This window comes from Cyanistes caeruleus, chromosome Z (assembly GCF_971803275.1).
Source record: "Cyanistes caeruleus chromosome Z, bCyaCae1.hap1.1, whole genome shotgun sequence".
In the NCBI taxonomy this organism is placed as follows: domain Eukaryota; kingdom Metazoa; phylum Chordata; class Aves; order Passeriformes; family Paridae; genus Cyanistes; species Cyanistes caeruleus.
This window is the reverse complement of record NC_141732.1, coordinates 76,519,182-76,543,965: the sequence shown is the minus strand read 5'-3', so window position 1 is coordinate 76,543,965 and position 24,784 is coordinate 76,519,182. Positions and strand designations below refer to the sequence as shown.

The window sequence follows — 24,784 nt, the reverse complement described above, 5'->3', positions numbered from 1 at the left end:
AGACAAACCAAGAAGGACTTCGGTAGCGTCATCAAAGGCTGTAGATATGCTCCCTGAACAGCCAAGTGCAAGGACAAATCATCTGATTGATCTTATAAAAATCATCTGATCGATCTTATATGATCATTTGTATTCTGCCCAGCCCAGCATTGCATGTGTTCCTGGCCGCATCCTGACAGCTGCATGTCTCTTGGTTGATTATAAATCCTCAGCAGCGATGAAAGGGATTTTTGATAAGCTAATAACTGACCTATCTCTGGACCTTCAATCATGTCCTCTGACAATGGATTACAAGGAGAGTAAGATACTCTGAAATATTGTGATTTTCCAAAATGACTTCATTAAACTGTCTGGGATTTCTGGCCTAAGGTCTTTGTAACAGGATGATAAGTGACTCCTGGTCATAGAAAATTGTCTTTATGTAATTTCTGCTGGATGCCTACATCTACTGTACTAAGATATAAGTGCAAATTTGGCTCTATAAGCATTATGGAAATTGTCTAAGGGTGATGTGATTATCAGGATTAAATTCCAATTTAAGAAATAACTGCTTTCTCCACTTTCCAGCTCCACGGAAAGACTCGGGAGGTGCCAATGTCCAATTTTGGTCCCAATGGCGGTCCAAATTTGCAGGAAGAAAGATGGAAAAAGTTCAGCTCTCCTTACCTAGAGTATTCTCCTTGCCTAGGCTGCCCCTGCTTCAGTCTCATGTCTGTTTGCTTAGCATGTCCCAAGAACAAAGAAAAAAATTAGAAAATAAAATGTCAGACTACAAGAAGAAAATTCAATTACTTGAGCCCTCAATCATGCCTACAAGTAAAAGAAGGCAGATCAATAGATTTTGCTGTAATGTGGCCCATTAAGTGTTTCTCCTTCATGCTGTATCTCTGTGAAGATTTCTATTTCCCAGAGATGTAGGGAAGAATTCACTGTATAATGTGGGGAACTGACAAGGAGCAAGAACAAGGTCAATAAAACTGATCCGAGGAACTTTGTGTGAACGCTTGGTTTTTTACTACTATTTTGTTTTTCACCTTCTGATGAGTGTATGGGTATTAAAAACTACACACAGAAACTCTAGTCTTAAGCCTGTACTATATTTTCATAGCTCCCTTGACATCCCTTGCTGTCAAGGACAAAAAGGCCATCTAGTCTGAAACCTCGTACCACGTGGGCAATAAAATTTCTCCTACAGACCTTTGTGCCAATCCAAACAAATTAAGTAAAAGAAAAATTACCAAGGAGTGAGGTGCTAGTGTCAAACTTGGGAAAGTTGTTCTGGTCCTTGCTTCTCCCCAGACCTCCTGGTGAAGGTCATTCAACCACTCAGTGCCTAAGGTCCTTGTTTGCATTATGCAGGCATTCCAAGCTGCATTCCTTGAGAAATGTACACTAAAGTTATATACAAAAGGTGCTGCTGATTGTGAGGTAAATTGATTTTTTATGGAGTACATTACTCAGAAGAGGTAACCTAATCCCAGTCTCATTAGCCCGTCCCTGCAATCAGTTTAATTAGACTTGAAAAAAAAGGTGACTTCTCAGTTTGGGTAGACTGCACGCTTCCAGAATGCAAGTGAATATTTTCAGAGGCTAAACCAACTTCTCTGCAGCTGGTTAACTTGTATGAGTACACAACTGAACTTCTGATTAGATATTAATGCATCTTACAAGTCATAAGAGAAGGACCATAAATGTTGCTCACAGCAGCCCAGAACTATTGTGTACTTTAGGAAAATATATAGTTCTGATGCTAAATCTTTAAATAATGAATAAATCAGCTTAGTATTCTTTTAAACTATTTAAATTTTTAATAATTCATCTTAATTAATATGAAGAAATATTACTCTAATACTTAATATTATCTGATTAATATTAAATTATATTAATGAAATTTAATTAAGGTTAATTACTAGTTAATGTACTGATAAAACCTGCTGCAGTAGCTTTGTGTTTTGTGGTCACATTTTTTCTTTTTTCCAAATTTTCTTTTGAACCTAACTCAAATTCTATCAATTGTGTTGTTCTGGAGGATCACTTATCCCTTCTCATCTGTGAACACTGTATAATCATTTTTCTATGAAAAACATGCAATTCATTGACCATCCAGGTTCCTAGATGTTTTTGCATTTTTTAATTTTTTCTATAAATTTAATTTTTAAATAAATAAATAATATTTCAATATTACAAATTAAACTTCCTGCACCTTCAGGCATACATGAGGCAATTTATCTGGTACATAATCTAATAACTGAGAGCTCGCTAATACGTTGTGAATAAAGCATCCCACCAACCTTAAGATTTCATTGAAAATTGTCCATGTGTAGCAAATAGTCACATGGAATCTGTTGTTTTCCTCTCCAGTAACCTTTTTGCTTTAATATTCTGAAACAACCCAAACTACAAAACCTTACTTCTACCTCTTTATTTTTTTATTATGTTTGTATTTATTATGTTGGTGTCTGCTACTATTTTCTATAAATATTAGTAAAATTTTTTTTTGTTAGATGCAACATGTGGAGATATTAAAAGCACAAATAAACAAAATCCTTACAAACCCAGAGAAAAACCAACAAACAAAGCCAGAACAATAAATGCATCCATCCTCTTTTCATTCAAAGTTTATTTACAGTTTCTGTTTGGGGGGATGGGGGAAGATAAAAGATGTGCTACTCTGAACAACCCAGTCAAAGCTGCTTTTATACTGAAATGCCCTAAGGCTGTCAAAAGGACCTTGACTGGCATCTGAAATGAGCCATTATCCTGGCAATGGTTTGGCATATCCCAGGATGGTATGTATTAGCATATCCCTGGATATTAGAAGTTATCATATGCCTTAGTAGCACAACTTGCAGATTTTGGATTGTGTTCATGAGAACAGATTTTTCCAACAAGTAACTTGCCAAAGGCTTGATATAAAAAGTACTTATGCCTAATGTCTGTCATTCCATCTATGCCAGTTCATTCTTCCTGGGCTGGACTGCATCCACCCTGGCACCTGAAATGGAGTAAACAAAGTCACTAGCTACTGAAGACTTTGATATGACCTGTGTTATTTTTACAGGCATTTGCCATAAGGATGGTGACTTTATGTAACACATTATGGCTGACCAGTGGTCTGAGATTGTCTTACATTTTTATGGCTCTCTTAATTTCATAAAGACTTCAGAATGTTGTATAATTTGAATTTATCAGGAAATTGCCATCTCTGTGAAAGAACACAGCTGCTGGTATGACTTCATGTGATCAATGGATACCTGCGTCCTAAATATTTAAAGCATATATTCATAGGCTCTAAAGCATAGTCCCACTTATAGCTAGAGAGTAAATACTTTTTTAACATTTTAAATTATACCAGAGTAATCAATTTTCAAATCAAACAAATTCTGTGTAGACAGTGAGAAATTTGGTCTTTTTGGGAGAGGAATGGATTGATGGAGAGACAGACAAGGATGTTTATGTGTTTTAGTGATTTTAAAATTATTTTTGTGGTCTATAGGAAATTTTAATTATTTAAAATGAAAGGGTATTATTCTAAGGAATGTCCCATTTCTTAGAATGGGACACCTCTGGTTTCTCTCTGCTCACCTAATTATAAAAGGTATTTGTATAGGTCTTATTTTATTCTTTTTCTGGATCTTTTTGGTAATCTGAATATAGAAAATAGATGGCATTAAAAAAAAACAAAAAAAATGCCTTTTTGTATTATGCTGATTTGCAGAGAGTTAAGGGTATTTTTCATGAAATAAAAGTGTAGCTCTACCTTAAGAGAGCATCACAATTATCTCCCAAATAAGATGCATTCTATTTTTTTCTGCTCCTGTATTACAGAATCAGTAAAAATAAATGAGGGGTACATCTTACTGCTACTAATTCAGGCTCATATAATTTAGGGAACATGAACAAAACTCTATCATCTCCAGAACTCCAGAATGATCATGCATATTTTGAAAGGGAAATACAATTAAAGTGGAGCAAAATCACATTGTTTTGTCAGTGTGACTTTAGCAGAGCCAGGATTTTACCAATAGTAAGTAATAAAAGCACAGATTAGATCATTGTTCAAACAGAAATCCCATGTATGCTTTCTGACTCCTCAGAGATTGGTTATTCATAATCTCTTGACTCTGTTTCAATAAGGTTGGGGGTTTAGCTCAATATTTTTCCACCTGCAGAAAGAAACTTTTATAAACAGTATCTGATTGCCTGTAAGAGAGTTTGTTTTTCACCTACATGGTTTTCTTCTCCTTTCTGAAAAGCCTTTTTTCTCTGTGCTTTCCAGAGAAAAAACAACAAAACAATGATGTAAATGTAAGACTTATTTTGCTTTCCCATAAAGCAACCTGTCTTTTTACAGATAATCTATGAAATTAAATGTGGATAATGAAGCTTTTTTTTCTTTTTTTTAACCTATATTCCTTGGCTATTTCATCAGAAAGTTCTATTATGATTATCTTGAGAGTATTTACTTACAATAAATAAATAAAAAATTAATAAATAAATTAGTATTTATTCACCATAAATATTTAGATTTTTTTCCTTTGTTTACAGATGTTATGCACCTAACTTGTCTGTTATACTTTTAAGATACATGATATTATAATTAGTGAATGATTTTGCAAAGTTTGATCACTTTACCATCTTTTTTCACTGAGTTATTCTCTTAAGCTAGTGGGAAACTCTGAGTTAAAAACCTTCTGTGATTAAAATGCTGCTGGTGTTGAAGTCAATAATAATATTTGCACTGATTTCATTGAAAGCATGATCTTGCACAATTTTGTGTGTGTGTGTGTAGTTGATAGAAATTCTTTGGGAAGAGATTCTCAATGAGCATACAATAGGGTTACACCACCAAAATACAAAATAAATAGACCTTTGTGGATTTATGTCTTCTAGGGTTTTAAGGAAAATGCTCTACAGGAAATGTGTAGAAATGCTGAAACCTGGGGGAGGAAAAACTTCCAACAACTTCAGCTGAAGTAGGTTGTTGCAGTACAAGGGTGAGGTTGCAGTGGTTTATCTTCCCAGAACCTTGATACTTAGCAAATGCAAAGTTGCATTTTTAGTGTTGGATACAATGCTGAGCAGGATCACACACCATACAGGCTGACAAAAAACTTCAGCAAATCCAGGCTACAGGGGTAGAAACCGTGCTGCAAGTATAAGTCACAGTTATTTCACAGATCACAGATGACACTTTCCATTAAGTTAGGTCCTTTTCAGCTACTATTATTTTTCAGACCTATATAATTTAGGTGTAGTCTATTCATGCCAGATAGCTGTGTCAGGATTACAGTATTTTTATATTTTTTTAATTAGGGGAGTAATTATTTAAAACCCTGCTGACTTACTTGTTTACCCTAACATAGTCCTATTATTTCTTCATGTATTTTCATCAAAGAATGTTTTCCATATAACAAATGAGGTCATTGTTTGGAACAACTGAGATGCTAATCCCAATTCCCTGTCCCATTTGATATCAAATAATTTCAATTAAAATGTTAGAATGTGAAAGCAGTTCCCTGATGAAAGACATTCCAAAAATGGGGTTTATTTCATATAAATACATCTGAAAGTTTTATAAGGAGCCTACATGTCTAATTTTCATTAAACATCTAATTTAACTTTTAAGGAGGCTCTAGCTTGATAAAGGTCATGTGTGTGTTATCATGTTCTTACTAAAAGTTTTAAACAGCTCTCTGAAACATTATTGAACTAATAAAGCTTTTGACCCTACTTCTGAATGAAAAATACAAGAAAGATACATCATATTGCATATTTACTTAGATCACACTCATCTGCTTGAAAACACTCGACTCATCTTGGCAGGAGTGATGAAACTCCTCATTAAGCTGTGAAAAAAAAAAAGGGAGAGAGAGGGAGCGAACACTAATTAAGCAGCTTGATAAAAATTCTGACCCATAATAGATTAAATAAGCTTTTTGTTCAGCAATAATTCCTGGTACTAAGTGAGTCCATTGGGAGCAGGTATACCTGATACTGCAGGTTGATAAATAAATGTATTTACTGTTTGGAAAAGCTTCAGGAGAAAGATTGTTTTTTTTTTATTTTCATTTTAATATTACAGCTTTAATAATACACTTGAATTTTTGGCATATGGGAAGAAACCACTAAAATCTGTGGTTCCACAAATTCTTTGATGATTGGTATATGTTTTTGAAGGGGAAAATTTCTCTTTTTTTAAAAAAAAATATCGTTTTTGGTAATTTGTTTTAACTTTTCCTTCTTAAGAGAAAAATATCCCTTACTGCTTAAACAGGATTGCTCATCCAAAATATGTGAGGATTTCAGTACTGGACTGCAAGTCTTGGCCACTTGAACAACATGTTTGAGACTAATGCCATTATCTGTTACAACCTGCATCACTTACTATCAACCAGAAAAAAAAAAAAAATAGTTCCATATTTCCCAAACAATCATCCTAAAAAGTCGTTGAAGGATTGGTATTTTGAGATAAAATTCATCAAGGATGTACTTCTACAAATCTGTATTTAAAACTTTTACCAAAAGCAAGACAAAGGAAAGTGGGCTTCCAATATCTGGGATATCTAGTGGGTTTCTGATATTTTATTTTTTATCTGGTTAGTTTTCGTTTGGACGAGTTTATGTTTGTTTTCTTCTTGCTCAAGAAAAGCTTTTGCAGGTGACATTTGTTACCATCCAATGGGAGCAGCTGAGGGAGCTGGGGGTAATTATCCTGGATCATTCTTGGAGTCACCATGTCTTAAAATGTTCAAAGGCACATGGAAGTGGCAATTAGGGACATCTTTTAGTGGTGATTTTGGTGACATCGGCTTAATAACTGGACTCAGTGATCTTGGAGGTCTTTTCTAGCCTTAATGATTCTGTAACTCTGTGTCTGTCCTCACAGTACAGAGTTTCTTCTGTACTTCCCAGTTGAGATATAATGACCTTCAGGCAGGTGGGATGAAAAATGCACAAGGTTATATACCTGCTCTGAATTCTTTCTGTGATTAAATTGTTTGCTTCCCTGCCTCTCATTGATGCTCTACTGCTGTGGATATAATTTGCCCAGCATGAAATCTTACAGAAAATATGCACAACAGCAAAAACTTTATTTGGGTTCCAGTGAAAATAAGAATTCCAAAACTTTCACAAGAAAGAAAATATTTTTTTTTTTAAATAAATAAAGATATTCTTATGCATGTATATATAAATATATAAATTCACATTTTAAATTACTCTGTAATCCTCTCTACTGTTCACTTATGTTCACTTGCATCATAATAACACGCTGAAGCTGAACCTAAATCATGAACTAAGCAGCATGTGTTCAACCACTGGCAAAGGGAGCTACCAGGGGTTATATTACGTCAGAACGCTGTGGCATACATCCAGCTATACATTTCCCCTCCAAAACTGTAAATTAACTCATTGATAAATAAAGAAAAAAAAAGGTGCTGATGTGTGGTGTCATGGGGCTTTGGCAGAGAACTGAGAGGCCTTTTATATTCTAGCCCAGTGTTCCTACTTTCAATTAAAAATGAAAAGCTTGCTCAAACTGGGAAGATGATATTTCAACCAGGTTGCTTCACTTGAAGTTGGCTTCTGAGCAGAGTCTCAGTTGCCTTAAAGCCTCAGGGCACCTTTCTTTGAGGATCATCAGTTGATTTACACAAAACAGTTCATTGCTATAAATCAAAAATCCAAAGAATATGTTGATTTACTCTGGGTTGTTGTTTACAGGAATCTTTTTTTTTTTTTTTTTTCAGAACAGAAATAATCTCTGAAAAGCAAATCCTTGAAAATTCTGGTTTATATCTGTGAATAAGGAATAAAGAAGTTTAGCAAGTTTACAGTTCTAAACAGGTTAGAAGGAAAAATCCACCTTTTCTGTATTTCCTCTAACATTCCAACAACTGAGAGATAAAGTTTATTAGATGAGCTTTATGTAAACTCTTTAAAAATACACAGTAAAATTATTTTCCTGTAATTTGGAAAATATTTATTTACTCTGTATAAATATTCCCCTGATGTATAGAAAAGCAGAGAGCAAGAGCAATTTGCAAGTATATAAGAGCTAAAAGTGAAATCAACCATTAACAACAATGAAAAGAACTTATGGGGTGGTAGATATTTAGGGTAGGACTCATCTTATTTAATTTTATCAGTGTTAGACATCGAATTTACACTGTGATTCCAGACTTTCTTTGTAGTCAATGGTGAAAAGCAGTTGCTGGAAGAAAGTGATTCATCTCTCCACTCCCATCTTAGATATCTTCTTGTTGATTCATTAGTTGTTCATGAATTTTGTTGTCCATCTGGAAGTCCTTTCTGTGCTGAGTACACAAGGTGTCTTAACGCTCAACTTAAAATGCATACGTCACATTTAGATAGATAAAATTTAAGGGAGGGAATACCATACTGAGTGTTTGTATTTTACTTGTCATACTGTTTAGCCTAGATGCTTTTTCCTTTGTTTGAAAGCATATCCAACTTACCATTTCAAATACCAAATTAGCTGAAATCCCACATGTGACTTTTTGAACTTCCCCAGCACTCCAGTATGTGGTTTATTTAATAAAATCGTTCCATTTAATCTATACTCTTCAAGTATCAAAGAAGCCTTGGTTCTATTTTAAAATGCAAAGTCTAACTTTCTGTTATATTGCAGATTCCTTCCTTCCCAGCAATTTGGCGAGGAACATACACAACTCTACCTGGTATAAAAAGAAAGAAAAAAAAATCTCAGAACAAAAGAATATTTTCTACTTCCACTTCTGATTTTTCACTGCATCAAATTCCTTCTACAAACAGAAGATACTGAAGGTGAAATAAAGATAACAGGAGTCACTTGATGTTGAAAAAGATAATAGGAATGCAGTTTATATCTCATTAAATCCAGAGGAATTTGGGCAAATGGGATAGAGGGCTGAAACCAGTTCAGCCAGGCCAATTGCTGGATCCTGCTCTTGGTTCGCAACACCCCTCTGCAGCTCTGGGCTGGGGTAGAGTGTCTGGAGAGCTGCCCAGTGGGGAAAGGACCTGGAAATGCTGGTTGGCAGCAGCTGAACAGCAGCCAGTGAATGCCCAGGTGGCCAAGAAGGCCAATGACACCTGACAGCGATGGTCTGGCAGCAGAACCAGGGAAGCGACTGTACCCCTGTCCTGCACACTGCTGAGGCCCAGTTTTGAGTCCCGGGGTCAGTTTTGGGGCCCTTATGACAGGAGGGACATTGAGGGGCTGAAGCATGTCCAGAGGAGAGCAATGGAGCTGGAGAAGTGTCTGGAAAATAAATTGTTATGACTAACAGCTGAGGGAGCCCGGGGTGTTTACTCTGGAGCAAAGGAGGCTCAGGAGTGACCGCACCCCTCTCTAAACCATCTGAAAGGAGATAGTAGAAATGTAGGAGTCAGCTTCTTCTCCAACATAAGAAAAAGATTTTAAAAGGAGAAAATGGCCTCAACCTGCACCAAATTTTAGAGTGTACATTAGGGAAAATCAATCCACTGAGAGGGTTATTAAGCATTGGGGCAGACTGCATAGGGAAGTGGCAATCTCAATGGACTCAATGGTTTTAAAGCTTTTTTCCAACCTAAAAAATTCTATGATTCAATGATTCTAGGTATTCAAATGCCTTTTTAGAATCTGGAACTCTTTTTACACTCTTTTTTACTCCTTTTTGCATACCCTTTTCACAAATATATTGTGCCAGCCATTGCTAGATACATGGTTCAGAGTATTAAAAAAAAAAAACACAACAAAATGGACAATAAGTGGCAATCATCATGCCAAGTTTTTTATGCCTTAAATATTAAGTGCAAAGAAAAACAGCTGAGGAAATAAAGTATTGCAATTCGTGGAAATAAAGTATTGCAATTCATGCTAAAAAACAACAACTACATATTGGAGCATCATTTCATCCACTTGTGTTTTATGATGTGTATCTTGGAACATACTGCTCCTGATAATTTTGGTCTTTTTTCATTTTCCTCTGGAGCATTTGGAGCTAACACAGGCTGATAAAGGAACCAGATGGATGAGCCATGATATCTTTTATTGTAACTTCAAATTTCTAAAATATTTTCAGAATACTTTTCATATTACAGCAGAGAATCTACATTCAAAAACCTGAATAACAACTTAAAAAAACCCAAAACAAAACAAAACAAAAAACATCTTGCATTTCACAAGAAGATATTTAGTATTTAGAAATCCTCAGGCTAATTGTCCATATAAAAATATTGTAAGACCAGATATAGATACCAATACAAGGGAATGTTACCATGCTGATTTCCTACTCCATAATTACAGCAAAAAAATTGTGGTATAAATTTGTAGAATTGGTGGAAGAGGCATAGAGCTACAAACACATTAGTTGTTGACTGATTAATAGCTCTATACCAGTCTTGCCTCTTTGTGACAGAAACCTCATTCTCCAGTACCTCAGTACTGGTGTTTGGATATGGCAAAAAAAAATTATTGTTTGTGAACAGACAGCCAAGCCAAATTATTCTGGACAACACTATGTTGAAAGCTTCCATTTCTTAACAAATATTTGAAACATTTCTATTTTTTCATCTGCAACTCTTTTGAGGATTTCTAATGAATGCATTTATCAACAAGCTTACTCTTGTTTTTTATTTCCTAAAAGTTGGTATCTCATGACACTAACTAGGGAAACAATAGAAATACAACAAAAATAACTTATCAGTTATTTTAGCACAATTCCCTCCTACCTCAAGGTTGTCAATTGATTTAACACCTAGAACCAAAGAAATAGCCATAAACCAAGTTCCTGGGAAGCTTGTAAGTCCAGAATAAAGTTTTATCAGTGAGGGAAAAGCTTATGTATTTAACTGCACCTTTGGAAAAGCATGAAGAGAAGCTGATAGTCAGCACATTCTGCAGGTCTTCCTTAATCTAGAGGAGAATTTTACATTATTTTGGGCCATACCATGAATGGGGTGTCAAATGCGTGAACTGTTGAAACAGATAACACATGCTTATGACAGCCAAAGTGAGAAGATCAGGTAATATAAAGAGTAAGAAAAGGATCCTGTATTTGTCAGGACAAGAGGAAAAGGCCACAAGTTGCACAATGGAGATTTAGCTTGAATGTTGGGAACAATTTTTTCACTGAAAGGGTTTTCAGACATTGAAACAAAATGCCCAAAGTGGTGGACTAACCATCTCTGAAAGTGAGCAAGGTGTGGATTGGCATTTGAGGACATGGGTTAGTGGTGAACACGCTGCTGGTTTAATGGCTGAACTCAGTGACCTTTGAGGTCTTTCCTTACCTAAACAATTCTATGATTCTGTATTTTCTGGAAAATATTAGGCTGCTCTATTGCTGCTTTTGACTACAGCAGACCTCCTTGCACATTTTTCCTGAAAGTTAGAACTTTAGGGTCCATGGATAAATGTTTCCCACAACCATCTGAAATGTCTGAAGGTGTAGACCAGGAAAATAATCCACTATTCAGCAACTTTCAAGCCACATGTAACGTTTTTGCGCTAGTTTGACAACCCATGATGTAAAGCAGATACAAGGCAATCTGCCCTTGTCAGTCAAGTGAATTTTTTTTTCTACTTCACCTAAAATTCGTGGAATGGTGCCTCAGAATGCAATCTGCTGGTCTTCATGGTTTGTTCAGTTGTTACCCACAGCCAGCATTTAAATACATGTAAAACAAGAGCCTGTCCTCCCTAACAGAATCACTAGAACACACACCTCCAGGCATCCCCACTGAGGCCATGTGGGTGAGATACCTATAAAAAAAATGCCCTGACATCATCCTGATCCCTTCTGAAGCATTGGATCTTCTTAGGTAAAGATTGTTTGATAGTATTGCACAGGAATAACCACAGAAATCTGTTAAGGTTTTATGACTTGTCAAGTTGCTCTTCCAATTTGTGGTTCTTGTTAAAACACTGTATCTTCTCTAATCTACAACTGCCTAAACTTTTTCACATGGGAACTAAGGAAGGATCATTTTGCAGATATATATTTTACTTGGAATATTTTGTTTTGTTTGTTGTTTTTTTAGTTCAGAACTTATTTCCTTATTTCTTTATCTGGCTATTGATAAAGTATGGCTTATTTCATATGGATGTGGAGAAGGTCTTGAAGGAGAGGAAAATGTATAAAATGTTTGCTTTTTTGTGTACATGTTCCTGGATACTCTTCCATATGTTATTTCTGCACTGAAGAATATGCCACAGCCCTGCTTTCCTGAGGATTCTCATATCTCAGTGTGTCCAGAAGGAGATTCTAGGTTACGAGGAGCAACCCAGGGGGGTACAGAGTGTCCTTCACAGGTATAAAAAACCCTCCTCCTCTCCTTGTGATTTGCTTCCAGCAAACAACTTACATAACTGAGTCTAGAACTCTCAGATGAACAACAAGAGCCAGGAAATTAAAACAGATTACCAGGTGACAGCTCAGGATTGCGACCTACCACAGGATGTTTTTCTTATTTGAGAGGAGAAACAGGTTACAGTTGAAAGGAGATGAAGAAAATAGTGAGAAATAGTGTTATCTGAAATTTGAAATAATGAAGGTCTCACCATATTTCTGCACCCTCAAGGAAAAAGCTTTTCAGATTTAAGAGTTTTCTTCAATCTAGGACAGAGATAAGCTCTTAACCTCTCAGGCAAACCCTTCCCCTAACCCTCTAGAGCCCTCAAACAAACATAGATGGACCTTTCAGTTCCCTCAAATCAGATACACCTTCACTTTTGCATTATTTGTTAAGATGAATAGGGCTCCCTCACGCTGCTGTGGTGGTGGTGAGCAGCACATTTGTCAAGCAGCAGATCTTGAGCTCCAAGCCTACCTGGATGGACGAGAACAATTGTAGCTGTTGCTTAACATATCTATTATGGTAGTGCCTAAATGGCTTGGACAGCCTGGGACTCTACCAAGGTCAGTGTTGCACAGACTAAAGCACAAATGATAGTCCAGCAGATCAATCAGTCCATACAATCTGTAACACTAAGCTAAATCAGGGGGATAAGAAATTATGACTTATGAGGCAGCATTAAACTGCATGGTATCGACTGAGCGACTCTTATCATGAAACCTTGGCCCTGCTAAATACGCTTGGGGAGTAAAAGCTGCACCCATGAAGTCTGGATAATATCTTTCCACTTAATGAGTCTGGCATCCAAACAAACTATATAAGGTCATCTAACATCACCAGCATTAATGATGAAATCTGCCATAACTGTTGCAATTCCTCAGTCATCATATAAATGCACTGCAAACTTTGTGTTGTGAGTCTACTGAGCTTAGCACAGTAGGGTGCTGCTGCACACAGGGACAGCTGACAACAGTATTATTGGCAATTAGTTATTCTGCAGTGGCTGAAATAATTTCCTTATCTCATGTAAGATCATAACCACGTTACTCTTGGAAGGGTGGAAGCAGGAGATAACACAGACATTGTTTTAGGACATGTAATTTTAAATTATAGATGAAATACTCTGCTTGATTCAGCTGACATTCAGCCAAAATCCACGAGCTCACATTCTTCCATAATAACTATATTTACCACTACTAGAACAGAATTCAAATCATTCAGTATGTAGCCCTAATAATAAGCCCTATATGACTAGGGGCTGCTTCTTCAACATTATTTCCACCTAATTTATAATCAAGATGTTCAATTAATAATTTCAGCATTTTACGCAGTGTTAAGTCAGCTGAAAAGCATGTGATTTTTTCCATTTTTCATTTTTCAGAATGCTGAGGAATGCATAATAACCTAACAGAACAAGAATGCCAGGAAAGCAACAATTATTAACAGACTAATGGGAAAAATAAAAGGTTCAAAAAGAAAAGCTGGAAAGATGATTGAGTTTCATAGAAAATGTAAATGCACTAAACACTTCCAGAATAAAAGCAGCAAAGTCTACAACACATTTCCATGGATATTACAGCCTCCTTGTGAATGACAGGTGAGATTAGAATTTTCTTGGTGGGTAATGCACACACACTTCTCCCACTTTTGCCTGCTTTGTGCCTGTGTGTCTGCACCCAAGTTCTTATAGGGGATCCCAAGGCATGAGGGACAATCTGATGAGGCCAATTCTGCTTTACTGGGAGTGGTGTATCCTTTAGGGTGCTGTGGGTTTGCTTACCAAATAGGCATTGTGCTGATTCAGATATGGCCCAGTTAGACAGGGCTGCCTTCTAGCTTGTCTCCTTGGTGACATTGTGAATGGGCGATGATGGAATTGAAGGTAGGATCCCTCCTTGGAATTCATAGGACACAGAGTTTTCATTTTCATAACTGCATTGAGCTCTCCTGACTTTTGAAGGGACAAACCTGTGGAAGACAGTGGTGGCTTCACTCAGAGCAACCAAACTCAAGTCCCTAAATCCATAATGCCTGGCACTCAATTCTATCTTTGTCATAAAGGCCAAAGATTTTAGTATGGATAGTATGGATACCAAACTAACCGCAAAACACTGATGTATGTTTTTTTTTTCCTAAGCAAAAAAAGGACACATTATCATGAAGAATGTTACTTAACTACTTAATACTACTGTTGTCTGTGTAATGGAATATTAAAAGAAGTCTTCCATCACAATTAAATAAATTTAGTACATAATCCAGCAGAACCTATTGGGAAATCAGCTACTCACACATTTACAGTGGGACTAGGTTTCTTAAATGTTCCCTCTCGATTGTCTGAGAATCTTGCCCAGTTTGCAATGGCTGGGAGGTGAAAAAGATGTGATATAGTCTGCAGGGTTTGAAAATTAAATTCAGTACATTCACCTGTATGGCTTTGTTTCATCACTGGCAGTTTAATTAGAAAACATTCAATTTGTGTTTAAGAATTTGTACTTGGGGTTTTTCTTTTTCCTTAACTTAGCAGGTTTTCACTATTCAAGATTATCAAAGCAGTATTTTTTTTAGTATTTCTTTTCCTTTGTTGGTTATAAAGTGTCTCCCTAAACTGCCTCTTTAAAAACTGAGTGCCTTTCCATGGCAAAAAAACTCTCCAAAACTCATAAAATATAAATGTTGCTTGGCTCTTTTGTTTTCCATAGAGTGCCAGATTATGTCTCCAATTTGATAGTATTGATTAATGTAGGAATATTAAGCCTAGAATTAGGATCTCTTATATTATTTTTTTTGTTAATCATCCACTCCTTCTGTGACTTCATTAAGCCAATTAAATGGCCATTGAGGGGCTTCTAAAAGTGTGTAAATAATATTTTAATATCTCTGAAAGGAAAGTAAAAGCTAAATAAATTAATAGTGAGGACACTGGTGGAACTTCCACAGATGCAAGTCTTTGTTGATTTGTATTTTGTATTCAAATATATTATGTACCTATTTAACATTCATACTTTATAAAATCCTCAAAGACCTCCTTATGAAATATTTTCCTAGCTTTCCTAGAATTTCCCTTCTTATTTCCTGTCAGGTGAGGTAAAGGCCTACTAATGCCTGACATAAAATATTTCTTCTGGTAATGATATAACAGAGTGTTATCTTTTTTCTCTATATTTCCAATCTTCTACATGCAGCACGTCTAACTTTGTGAGATAAATTCAGTGCAGCTTTCCACTGGAGGTGGACACTGCTCTCTACATTGGAGACTTCACTTCTGTTCCTCCTATCAACAAAGTAATCTGGAAAGGAAAAAAAAATATATCTTTTATGTAGAGAAATCCTGAACAACCAGAGGGGTACTCTACCTGTGCTTGTGGTAGGACGGTCTTGGAGGTCCACAGCTTTGAGGTAAACCCTTCCCACAGAGAAGCCACAACCAGCAAGTCAGGAGCCAGGATTAGCGGGACATACTGGTGTCATCCTGGAAAGTCAAATGCGAATTCTGCAGCCTAATTGGGCTAGAGAGAGTGAAAGTCAGCTTATTATAAGCTGGGTATGTGAAGAGCAGAGAACAGCAGCAAGAAGATTTAATTTCCGTGTCTTAACTCTTCATGACAGGGACTGCAGGGCAGACAAGAGGGCCTACCTGAGGCCTGCACACTTTTACTGACTGGTGGGTGGTTTCACTCGGTTACCAAGTCAATTAGTCTTGAAAGACTGACACTGACATCAAATGCTGATTATATAAAGAACACAGGTTTCACACTGCAGTAGAAAGCATCATACCACAGGTGAGAAGATCTCTGCAGAACATCAGCTACCTCACCATATTTCTTCACCATACTCTTCCCCAATGCACAGACCCCCGCCTTCTCTTTCTGATAAATGAGCAGTCTTTTCTGGTAAATTAGCAATACCTCTGCATTGATACAAGACAGCCTAACTGAGACTTATCCTTGTATTTTTTTAGGGTTTTTTTTGGTTGCTATCAAAGATTATTTTCTCTAGTCAATAGCTTCTGGCCACTCTGCGAACCCAACCAGACTAGTAATTTTGCTAAGAAGCAAAGACTTCCAATCAGATTTTACTCAGGCAAAAGGATTTAGGATTTCTGAATATTGTTTTGGCATTTGGGTCAGAATGAATCTCACTATGTTTTTGGGACTTCATACTTCATTATGTCTGGCTTCATCAAGTGACTTACTCTCAAAATTTGAGGAGAACATATTTTCTTGAAAATAGACTAAATTTTTTTGGCTGTTTTTTTTGTTCCTTTTCTTTTCTCATATATTTCAAACCATAAAATTTAAAAGGTTTGTTTGTTTCCTTTCTTGCTTGTTTCCTTGTTTTGCTGTTGTTTACAGTATCTCCCAAACACCTCTTTAAAGGATATATTAAGGTTAGGGTGAGGAGAAGTTCCAGGCATCATGGAAAATATTCTGCTCTTGACAGTGTTTGTAAATATTTTGACCATTGATAAGCCTTGGCATGAAGTGATTAGATAAATGGACGGAAAAATAAGAAAACATTTTAAAATAATGGAGAATAAAGCCGCAGACAAGAAGTGTTCATGCCAGTGATTCATTTTGTATCCCCGAAAATCCCAAAAATGCATATTTTCTGATTTAACATTTGGTGAGTTTTAAAAAGTGATGATTTTGCTAGATAAGGCAAACCCTGAGCAACACCCAGACAAGTTCCCCTTTCCATTTCATTCTGAGAATTAATTTTATTCCCAAGACTGAAAAACTTCCATCCATTTTAATGAGAAATGAATAAGAACAAAAATGTTGAAGTAAGGAAGAAAATTTTTTGTTTCACATCTTTACTGGGTCTTTTTTAAAAAAATTTCCTTTGGTCTCATGGTCAGCTCACAACTTCATGGCTATCTGGGTGTTTATCACAAAATTCAACCACTTTCTTCTCTTAGCAGCAATAGATACCTGTATAAACAGGTTTATTGCAGCACACATTCTCCTCCTTCCTACCCACCTAACAAAGGGTAGGTATTGCTACAAAAATTGCCAAACACAGCTTTATCCCTCCCACAAGTAGGGGCATCATCCTGCCAGGAGCTTGATATTTCCTCAGTGAAATTCACTCAGCAGGGAGGAGAATCATCTTCAGTAAAAGGAGAATTTTAATGGGCCCATTTTATAGATAGATTTGACAGGAAAATATTCCAAGTTTCTTGCTTCCTGCAGATCGATTTAAAAGTTTCGTTCAGTTTTTCATCCTTCAGGCTTCCTAAAGCTGCCCTTGATTTTTTTTTAATAAGATATGTTGGAAATATCCTGCCACCCTAGAACATTATACTGAGGCTGAGGAGGTCTGGGGGAGGAAAATGCAGAGGGTTAATTTTCAGCTGCCGTCGTGAGTGGCATTAAACATCAAAAGTGCTTTAAATTAACTTCTTCCTCAGAAGAAATATTTAACAATTGCTGATGTGATGTGTGCCTTGACATTTTGAAGGATTATTCAAAATCTTTTTGTGTTTAGGATAATGACTTTCAAAGCACTTACCATCCTGTGCCAGTCAAATGCAGCCCTTTTGATTCATCACCATGGAGGTATTAATAATTAAATGTGTTAAGATAATGGTATGGTTGTGTGGCAAGCTGCAAAAACTTGAGCTGAGATCTCACTATATCCCAGATTCATGTTTATGTTCCCTGTTATTATTCCATTGCAAATAATATCACATTTATAGCCCCTTTTTTAATTTCTGTGGGCTTTTTTTTTTTTTTTTTCCCTTTGGCAGGGTACTTGCTTCATGCAACCTTCTAAGTCTAGGGTTGGCCTCAGATATAAACTCTCTTAGTTCACAGGTTTGTTTCCTGCAAGCATCCAGGGAATAAAATGTGTGATGCTCCAGGTATGGAGCTGTAGGGAAAACTAGTTGTACCTACCCAACTTCTGTTTTATTAATTGCTTCCTTCATACCTGCTCTGTCAATAGCATCCTTCTGAGAGTGGCACTCACTAACTTGAGTGGTCTCATGGACATTTACTGAACCTGTCCATTCAGAAATATGCTTTATTTTTATTTTTGATCTAATGTGACAGTGTATATCAAGCTCAGGGCCCTAAAATATAAAAATAAATAAAAAATATAAAACAGCACCTCTGAAAATAATCTTTGCTCCTCTGGCAGACACAGTTTGATAAGAAATGGATGAGAAGAGTGAGAAAATTGTCATTGTTTTCCACTTAATGTCATAAAATAATTTCATTTTTAATTAATTGAGAAATTAACTGAGACTTCTTCAATCAGCACTTGAAAATGGCTGGGGTGGCAGTGGGAGTCTAGCTTTCCTCTGCCTGGGGTCATGGATAGCTTTCCTTTTGCAGGATTTCACAGGATGTAGGAGTCAGCCCAGGACAGGAGCTGACACATTGGGTAGGTCCCTGAGTCAGAAAAAGTCCCTTTTTCCAAAAAAGCTCAGAATCACTAACTTTCTGACAGAACTGCAAATAACAATCATCCAGAAGCTTTAGGAAGAAAGGATTCATTCAGGTTAGGTGACAGTGAGGAGTACTATTAAGACTTGACTTTCTTTCAGGCTTTATTTTCTACTTTGAGGATAGAAAGAAGATGATGGTGTCAAGTGAATCATTCTGAATTCCCCATAGGGCCAAATTAGGCTCAGAGTATTTAATTTGAAGGATGGGTTAACCTCCAGTGAAGTGAAGCTGAAAAGACTACCACCAGAGTATTGCTGACAGAGATAAAATCCAGACGTGTTAGAAATCTCCAATATTTCTGCCACAAGTGGAAAGATTGATATTGGTTTATATACAAACAAAGCAAGAAGGAAGAGATGTTTTAAATCCCTGTTTTAAAAGTTCTGAAAAACTTAAAAAGAGTAAAAAAATATATTGTTCCTTTTTGGGATATAACAAATGTTCTACATATTAGCATATATATATATATATATATATATACACACCTGTTCTTTCATAGATAAAAATGACAGATTGAGACAAGCTGCCTTGTGCCACCCTCAAGGACTCTTAGGTCTGGCTTTTGGATACTCAGTGTTTCACTTGCCTAAACACATTTAAAATAAACATGTAAGTAAAATAATATAAATAAATAAATGAATTTTTTTTAAAAAAAATAAAAAAGTCAAGGGAGACTTTAATAAGTACCTAGCAAAGAATATTGTAAAAAAATGTTTTGCAAGTACTTTTAAGTATTGAATTATTGTGTGATATGCATAGGTTATTGAGATACTCTGATGACTTATACCTTTCCTTTATTTCTGGGGCTCTAGACAGAGATCACAGGATAAAACTGTGGAAGTCAGACTAGCTGAATCGATGCACTAATGTTAGGAAATATAACTGTCTGCATTCTTGGCTCTCTAGATGCTTTATTTCAACAATAGGATACCTATCCACACTCAGTACTGGAGTCAAAGGATTGAGGGTGACAAACCTGTGGGACGTACTTATTCATTAATGCACTCCAGTTTGGTCTGTGGTGTGCCAGTCTATGTGAATGCAAAAATTTCCTCAATTTTATAATAAATCCTTGTGCTCAGATCCAGAACTGAGCATCATATTGTTATGACATATGTTGTTTTACCAGTTGCATTCAAGAAATTTAGACTGAGCAAATGTGCTCTTCACCTCCAGGGCACCAGCTTCAAACCCATGGCTAGTCATTAAGAACTGTAATGCTGAAGCCTTATTATCATGGGACTCCATAAGATGTCCTGAAATGCCTTAGTTCCCTTGTCTTCACTGCTTCCAAGATTGCTGCTAACAAAAACATCCTTTGACAAAATCAGTGAAGGATCCAAGGACTGTTTGTATTGGTTCTTGTCATGTGAAAGAAAAAAAAAATCTATTGATGCTTGGGAGAGTGGATATGCCTCCCTGCCTCTCTCTTCCAGGCTAAAACCTTACAACTTTCAGCAAAGCTTTAAAAGCAGGGTTGACTGAATGTATTTTCATTCTCCTCATCTGCCTGTACCTTCTATTTTGCCCCCTATTTTGGAATTATTGCAACCTCCCAAAAAAGCTATATTAATATAGAAAGAGAGGAGCAGCTGCTGGCCTAGAAACACGGGTTTGAAACACGGGTTTGAAACAAATTCTTCTAGCTGCTGGATAAACTCAGCTGACTGATCCCAGGGCCCAGGCTTCCTCAAGGAAGTCTACAAAACTGAAATAGGTGAATGCAAAAATTAAAAAAATTACTTGTGCTTTCTCCATTTCATCATGTTTTACTCTCATTTTTATTCTTCAGGATCCTCTCTATATGCAAGAGATCTTTAGCATTCATTCCCACACACCTCCTTTGTTTTACGAGCAAATCCTCAAAGATGGGTCATGTTAGCAGCCAAAGATAAAATGCAGATGTTATACACTAATCTACTGCTAAAAAAAAAAAAAAAAAAAAATCTAATGAGAAATCCCAATTTTCATTTTTTTTTCTTCAAAATTCTTAGGACTACATCCTTAGATGGGACAAATAACTTCCTGCCCACTTTGTGAGTTCATGAAAATTTGTCTCTGTCACTGGCTGTATGGGTGGCGTAATTTCCCTCTGCCATGAAAGTTTATTCTGCAGCAGTTGAAACTATAACAAGTAAGTTTCTTGAAAAACAATAGGGAAATAAAATATTTCAGTGGAAAATTTCTATGAGTCTGATCTAATTATGTAATATTGTTCAGCACATTTTACAGGATATTTTTTATCTTTGTAAAGAAATTTGCTGTAAGTTACTCGCTTTCACAATTTTTTCCCCCCTCAAGTTTACCCTCCCTATCTGGAAATAGTAGTACCTATTTTTCCTTTGTTTTTGCTGCTCCCTAGGAAGTCATCACAGCATATGATCACGTTTCCCTAGAGATTTTTTTGATTGTGGTGCATATGGGCTAAATTTTCAATGGATGAATTTTAGGTGCACATTGAAGCGCAGTGAAGTAAATTAGTAATAAAAGCAATTGCATCAAATTTACTTATCCTTTGAGGAAAAGATTTTGCATTTGCAGTTGAACATTTGCCCTAACTTTTGCGTTTTTGCTCATTGCTCCATAACTTTTACTGTTTGGACAGAGTTTGCACTGTGCTTAGAGTGTTCTTCGTAGTCAGCTGAGCAGAAATCAAAATGAAATAAAACAAGCAGGATAGATAAGAAAGTATATTTATGCTTTACTGACTCTGAATGTCAAAGTCAATTAATGTTTTATTTTTCTTCCTATTTTCCTCCACAAATATTTCTCAGTTCCTCAGGTGTTTGGAGCTAACTAATCTGTAGCTAATTCACTATTTCAGTAGACCTATAGAACCTTATTGATTTTTTATGGATCCTAGACTAATAATGATGGAGTTATATGATTTTTTTTTATGAGGGCTGTATAATAATAAAAAAAAATAAATGAAAGACCTGAAAATCTAGGACACTGTATTTGGATTCCTGTCTCCCACTGATTTTATAAAGATCTGGACTTGAGAGATTAGAAAATAAAGTGCAAATTTCTAAACCAAATCAACCTTTCAGTTTTACTGTAGGCAAAGGTTTGAAGCATTATGTGTCAGGTAATACTTAAAACCTTACCTTTGCTTATATACATTTAAAATTAAATATATTCCCCTGATTTTATTTAGCTAAAATTGAAGTACCTAAGCCAGGGAAAGATAATAATCTAATATATAAAAATCTCTCTGTAGCTCCCTACTGAATTTAAATTCTATACAAATAACTTTATAAAGTAGATAGCAACTTCTGTGTGGCTAAAATTAGCTGAAAGGAATTGCAGTGTCGTTATCTCCAAGCTCATAACTTTTAACCAAAAAAAGTTTGAATATTTACATATTTGTTTTACACTTATTCAACAGGTGCACCACGATCATGGCTGTTTTGAATACCATGGGGTCCTTTTCTGTCTTTGGATGTTTGAGAATCAAAAACTAATGTGTACCTTTCACCAAAAAGTTTTTCAGTCCTTGAGGATAATGGTTGGATAAGTACAACATGTATTGACAAAGCTGAGTTCACCTCCCAGGCACTGCAAATATATTTATTTTTATCTAGAAACAAGGAGAAGCAGTTCCTTCTTGCATTGCATCGCTCAGAGCACTCGTGTGAAATAGAGATGGATGCTCACATCTCTTCCTCCTCCGAGGGTAAGCCATATGCAAGATGGGACCAGTGAGATGCAGCCAAGAATGAATCCTGCTCAATAGCCCAGTGGTGTGGATGACCCTCGAGGAGAAGAAAGATTTGCAGTATAGAAAGTGTACTAAAAGCAGAAGACCCTGAAAGAGCTGGGAACAGGAGGAAAAAACATCCTCACACCAGGAAACAGCCTTCAATCCCATCATGAGAGGACAAGCTTGCCCTGCTCAGCTAGTGTTGAGACATTTTCCTCATGCAAAGGTGGAAACAACCTTTTAGCCTTTGTGCATTGATAGTCTGTGCTTAATGAGCATAAAAGGCAGTCTTTGAAGCAAACAGTCTAATGTGATTTAAAGAGGCAATACTCCTAGAACAAATGCATGAAGTGTCTATATGGCTAAATCCATTGCAATCAGGCACAGGGAAAATGTTCCTGTCCTAGACATGAATCAGGCTGTCACTTCTACATACTGCACAACTCAGAATATAAAGGGATTTTGCAAAATTTTTAAAATCCTGGTAACTTCTGGACTTCAAGCTTTTTGTCCCATTTATAGCTGCTCTTAAAACAGTAATAATAATATGAACAAATAGCTTTGTTAGCACTGGGGTGATTCCAAACTACTTTTGAGGCCGTGTAAAATCTCCTGAGTTCAGCTATGCAGTTGGTATTTTTGTTTCTTCCTTTTTCTCTCTGTCAGGCTCACAGATTCATTCAGTATGAGAACAGGTCACATATGAAAGACAAAAAACAGATTCTCTTTACATGTTTTCAATTCACCTTTCCTGTAATCCTCCAAATGAAAGCCTGTGTAATGGGAAAGCAGTATGGAAAATACTGTGAGCCTGCCTTTTGCATGGAGGTTGTTTTTCTTTACACAGCCATTGTCTGTAGATTGTTGTAAATTTCCTCCTCTCATTAGATTTTGCAACTCTTCTGGCCTTTTGGTTCATGTTTTAGTAGCGCAGATCGCACAAAGAATGTGAATAATAATCCAGGTTCATCTGCAATGAAGAATTAATATCACCCTATAATTTTACAATTGATAACTTGAGGGGAAGCTTTGGGATAAACCACTCAGTGACAGAAAATAATTTGTGTTTGGAGACTGAAAGTTGTCTAAAATATAAGGAGTGATTAAGCAACTAAAATAGGCTGCTTTTTTCTCTTCCAAAATGTGTTATATTTTCAGAATTAAAGGGACTGTTTGGGATTAACTCACAAGCCTAAAGCAAAGATGTGTGGAGGTAAATTTAACACAGAGGTGATATGTTCAGTCTCTGGGGAGAGAGATAGGAATGATGGTTGTCATTTTCACCTTATCTCCTTTGACAGAGAAAAGGTTCAGCAATTATGGTCCAATGAAAAAAAAAAAAGAAAAAAAGAAGAAACTATAATTTAAAAACCAGACAAAAAGAAGAGGAAAGAAAGCACCTCAGTGCATTTTCTTCTAATGATATAAATTTCAATTAACTGAATTGATAAATTAAGCTATAAAGCAATGCAAACATGCAGAAGAAAAATTCAAATAATTTTTTTCTTCATGCTTCCAATTCTTTATAGTACATTACATCCGTTAATGGCAATTTGTATAATTTGTGTAATGACATAAATTGCCATAAACTCTCACAGTGAAATGTTGTAAAAATGATAAATCAGGGATAAAGTATGGAGCACCAGGTTCATAGCTGTTGCAAATTCCATTAAGGATATTGCAGGTTCTCCAGTTTATACCTGCTCACACCCTACTTTTACCCCACATCCCATACCAGGTCAGGGAGGCACCAGGGAAAGAAGACGTGAATAGCAGTAGCATTACAAGGAATCAAAGACAAATGTGAGTAAATTGATGAAGGTCTAAAATGGAAAAGACATGACAAGAAAGTATGGTGTGGTGATGGGACAACCTAGGGCAGGACTGGGTCCCTTCTTCACAGTGCTTGACACATACACCAATTGATGGTGTGACCCTGGTCCTCTCTGACAGAGCCAGTTCTTCTTGCTCTGTCTGGAGTTTCAGACATCCAGCAGTGCTCTGGTTTTGTTCTGTTTCACTGACACCACCGTATCAGGTGTGCAGCTAAGAAGGAAGCCAAATCACCTTTTTCTCTCTTTTTCTGTTTTTCTCTGAATATTTACACCATCCCAGAAAGAAGCATCATTCTTTCAAATCAACACCACATCCAGCCTAGGGGCTCCATCTTCTGCACCTTTAAAATCTGTCTCCAGTTTTAGACATGACAAGAGCCAGGAACTGATTTATAACCAACAACAAAAGCTCATTCTTAATGAGTCCCCAGGCCTGCTGAGGAGTACTC

At 36.4% G+C, this 24,784-nt stretch overlaps 2 long non-coding RNA genes across 2 annotated transcripts; one reads left to right on the top strand and one right to left on the bottom strand.

Annotated features, from left to right (window-relative positions):
• Positions 1-2,605: 2,605 nt before the first annotated feature.
• LOC111941106 (uncharacterized) lies at positions 2,606-15,781 on the bottom strand. Its single transcript, XR_002869853.2, has 4 exons — positions 15,699-15,781; positions 8,637-8,699; positions 5,781-5,849; positions 2,606-2,995 (listed from the first exon to the last, which is right to left on the bottom strand). It is a non-coding gene; the product is annotated as an uncharacterized LOC111941106 (long non-coding RNA).
• Positions 15,782-16,036: 255 nt separating this feature from the next.
• Positions 16,037-23,617, top strand: LOC111941107 (uncharacterized). Its single transcript, XR_015280825.1, has 4 exons — positions 16,037-16,124; positions 19,297-19,406; positions 20,792-20,931; positions 22,186-23,617. It is a non-coding gene; the product is annotated as an uncharacterized LOC111941107 (long non-coding RNA).
• The last annotated feature ends 1,167 nt before the right edge of the window (positions 23,618-24,784 follow it).